This window comes from Vigna radiata, chromosome 10 (genome assembly GCF_000741045.1).
Source record: "Vigna radiata var. radiata cultivar VC1973A chromosome 10, Vradiata_ver6, whole genome shotgun sequence".
Taxonomy (NCBI): Eukaryota; Viridiplantae; Streptophyta; class Magnoliopsida; order Fabales; family Fabaceae; genus Vigna; species Vigna radiata.
The window spans coordinates 16,897,517-16,902,031 of record NC_028360.1 but is presented as its reverse complement, the minus strand read 5'-3'; positions in this window follow the sequence as shown (position 1 = coordinate 16,902,031).

Here is a 4,515-nt window from a genome sequence, read left to right as displayed (position 1 = left end):
GCCATCAACATACATTAAAACATAAAAAGAACCACTTCATTATTAATTTAACCATTCAGTCCATATTTTTTTTTTTAATTTTGGAGGAGAGAAATCCTAATTTAAAATTATGACTTAGTTTTTTAAATAACCGACTTATTTGTCTAGAGAAAAGAAGCAAACATAAAAATTTTAGATTAGATTGAAAAAAAAAATCAAGTATAGTTTTTTTTTTTTTTTCAAATAAATGAATCAATCAATCCCTTTAATCTGTCGATTCATAATAGATATGATGAATCAAATCGGATTTACTTACTAAGTCATCATAGGTGAAAATAATTGGTTTTGAAAATCATATTTATAAGTCATAGATATAAAGAGAGAAGGAAACGATGTACATGACACAATCAATTGTAAGTTGTATTTTGTGTGTCTTATCTGTTTTGAAAATGAAAGAACATAAAATGAATACTACCAACTTTTCTATTTATATTCTGACAACCTTCCTTTGCCGAGGGTCCCCTCCCATGGTACTCCTCAGTGTAGAATATCTAGCAATCAAGAAAGTGGGATCCACATTCTAAAGCTAATTAATTTAACTAATTTTCTAAAGTTTTCGTCCTAAATAAATATAAATATCCTAAATAATTTAAACTTTGTACAACTCGTAATAACATGATTTAATTCAAATATGACGAATGTTTTCTTTTTTTTAAAAAAAAAAAAGAGGCAAGAGGAAAATCAAATTGACTTTTTTTATTTTTATTTTTTATATATATTGCCTATATTTCTGTTGTAGTCCTTATCAGAATTTAGTACTAATGATTCTGTCAGTAGAGTTTAATGTTTTCAATTATTCAGTCTTTGATGGGGATGATTCTGATCCTTAATGAAATTAATATTTTTAATTATTACCCATGGATCCTAAAACTTGTGAAATTGGAAAATAGAAATATTCATCTACAAAAATTTTAGTTAAATGAAAGAATACAAGATTGTGCGCCACAAATAACGAGATTTAATAAGTTTTAACAATCACCAAAAGAATTAGGAAATTTGTGATAAGATTAAATAGTTTAGAGAAGAACCATAGTAAAGGAGTTTTTTTCTCCTCATAGATAAGACATTTTGTTTATTTTATTTTGTAAAGTATGATCACACTGCAAACAACAACCGTTTTGATTTTATATAAAACGTTGAATGGATGTTAGATTATCAGTAAAATTAATATTAAGAATAATTATATTAATTTTAAATCAGATTATTATTCTCAAGATTATAATTAAACAAATAATAATATCAGAGTGTTTTATGTAAATAACACTTTTAATGTCTAAGTCAGGTTAATATTAATCATAAATTTATTTTAAAATTTATAAATACCGTTTAATATTAGAATAGATTATTATTTTGACTGATATTTATTATTAAAACATTGATAAACATTATTTTAACATCAAAATAGTTTAAAACTTTGTAAGAAGATTAAATCTCAATTTCCTAAACCAAAACATTGACTTTTTGATTTAATTATAGGTACGAGTTTCATGGTTATTAATAGTTGTATGAGATGAATGATGTATACATTACTTTCAATGAAAACTGAGCAATTGAGTTGACGTGGTTTGAATAGTACTAGTATCCTAATCTTGTACTTTAATGTATTGTAAAAAAATTTACAAGCTTTGATTTTAACTAGTATTGAGAAATTTGTTATTAAGAAATGCGTAGGATTTTCTTTTAAAAATTAAAGTACTTTTAATTGATTGAAAATAATTTTAGTTAGTGTGTGTAAATGATATTAAAAATCGTACTGTGAATTGAAAATTTTGTATTAGTTCTAAATAAAAAATAACAATAATACATAAAAAACGGTCGTAAATGTTAAGTTTTAATATTTTATATTAGAGATTATATTAAATATTTTATAAAAACAATCATAGATTAATTTTTCCACTTTATTCCACTAGAAAGATTTTCCAACACATTTTAATACAGAAAAGTGATTTTATTAGTTTTTAAAATTAAAAAAATGCGACTGGAAATGCTAATTTACTATCTTTTAGTAATTAAATACTTTATAATTATAGAATTGTTAAGCATCATAGTTTGAGGAGTAATTTAGAATAGATATATGGTCGTGGGCAGAAATTTGATCGACTTTTAGCTAAGATAGAATATAATACATTGGATGATGATTGTAGCACACAGATTCTTGTGAACCACTCTGAATAAAAAAAAAGCTGAATCGACGATGAAGAAGAAGAATAGCAGAACAAATTTTATTTGAAGAGATCAGCCAAAGCCAATAAGAACACTCGAAAAGTCTTTCGGCAAAGGGAGCTTTGAATCGTAATCTTTAAGAAATGGTCGGTTTGTTATTTTCAAGGACAAAATCTTTACCATGTTTCATTCAATATTGCTAATTAAACACTTGCTTTCGATAGGCCATCCAATTCAGACCGACCAAATCATGCCACCAAGACTTCTTGCAGACTCAACACTCTCTGCAATTTTATCCAAAACAGTACCAACTCGTACATATGATCCAAACCCTAAACACTTTCAAATTCTTCTGCTACTTTTCTCATGCATCATTTCATCATATCAGGTTCATTGCATTATCTTCAGTCACTGACACACAATCTTACACCATATCAAAAATTCTTTCACATTTCTTTGTTGCACATTAAAGATAAAACAAACAAATAAAAAGACTGTAAATTACGTATTTTTTCATTTCATGCACTTGTGTTAATTTTATTTACTTTCCTTAATTTGGATTAGTCTATCCAAGCTTTGAGTGTGATATTTAAGTGAATTTGGGTCATTTGCTAGTACCACCTACTTTAGTCTGGGCTGCATGATGATGAGACCAACAATGACCTAGCCCATCAGCCCAATGACTTATTGTTGATTCGGGCACTTCTTCCTCCAATCCATGAAATTAGAATTTTTAAATGAATATGGTGCAAGATGAAATTATGGAGGTGCAGGAGGAAGCAACCTATTGAACATTATGAGTTTTGCATCATTTTTGTCTTCATGTTATGTTTCTCGATATTTTGCCTTTTGCAGAGGTATTTTTACATTGCATGAACTTCGTCTTTTTTATGTGATTCAACCTTTCTAAAAGAAAATATCTATTTCTTAATTTAATGTGTTAGGAATGTTCATAGGTAGATAATCTTGCAGATTGAAGGAAATGACTGCTTGCTGTGAGAATTGCCTGCTTCAGCAAGTATTATGTTCTTTGCAAAATTTCCACAAGACATCTTTTTCCTGTAACACTGTCAAAAACTGGTCGTGCCAGGTCGATATGACCTGTCTTTGCAAAAAGATCAATCAGATTAGACTAAATTCAATTTTGATACAGTATCCATGGATAAAAATAAAGTAATTAAAGTAATATAAAAGGAGGAAAAAAAAAACATGCATGATAGTTTTCCAGTGAGAAGCTATTTTCTGTGGGTAATGGAAACACTTGAAGTATATATTAAAGGTGTTTGAGATGCTGAAAACATGGTTATTTGCAAATTTTTACAAGGTTGGAAAATGGAAAAGGTTTGCACATTATCCATCTTCTTTTGAGTCAATGTTGAAAGCTACTACACATTTCAAGTTTTTAGATGAATATGACATTTATCACCATTGCCCCCTGAAAAGGTGATAGATTAATCTAGCGNTGTGTAAAACTACAGTTGAAGATATCAGAAATAAAGAAAAACATATCCGAAACACAGAAAATAGACAAAATCATTTGATCATTATTGAGTATTATTGAGGTATGAGTGGGTGGGTTAGCAACCTGGCAAAAGAAAGAGACTCTGAAATAGCGTATATATATANAATAGAAAGATCANATTTTTTTCAGGTCCATAATAGACGAGCACTTCACATGCAGAAGTTAAATTCCATGGGACCCCTGTTTTGGGATACGTCTTATTATACTTTAATCATTTCACCGCAAGCCCAAACTGTTGCCACATCACATGTCTTCGTGATACAATTTCAAATAAGAATGTTCAACTCCATAATACTAGAACACAAATATTCTTGGTGGATTCTTTGAAAATTGTCCTTTTTAATGCCCCCAAAAGAAGAAATACTTAATGGTCAGCNTTCATCATTTGAGGGTTTCATGTGTANCACGTTAGCTTATGTCGAAGAGCATCACTTTTTCATATGNCTGAGGTTTGATTATCCCTCTTTAAGACAAGGAAAATAGAAGGTCCAAAGAGAGAAGAAAATTAATTAAACAAAAAAGAAACTATTTTTAAAGGCACCTTTGGGAATGACCCTATGATGAGGCTTATTTGGCAGAGAGAATAAAGAAGGACCNCCCCACTGTCCTCTGGAGGATAATAGAAACAAACAAAGCCTTATCTTTCTGTATTATAATAAGTTTACCAACANATTTTGTTATTAAACTTTATGACAGAGCGTTCTCAAGATTGCAAAAGTGGCAAAAGTGAGAAGGAATCATAATCTTACGACATGTTAATCTTAAAAAATGTACCGCTTTTAAAAATGTAC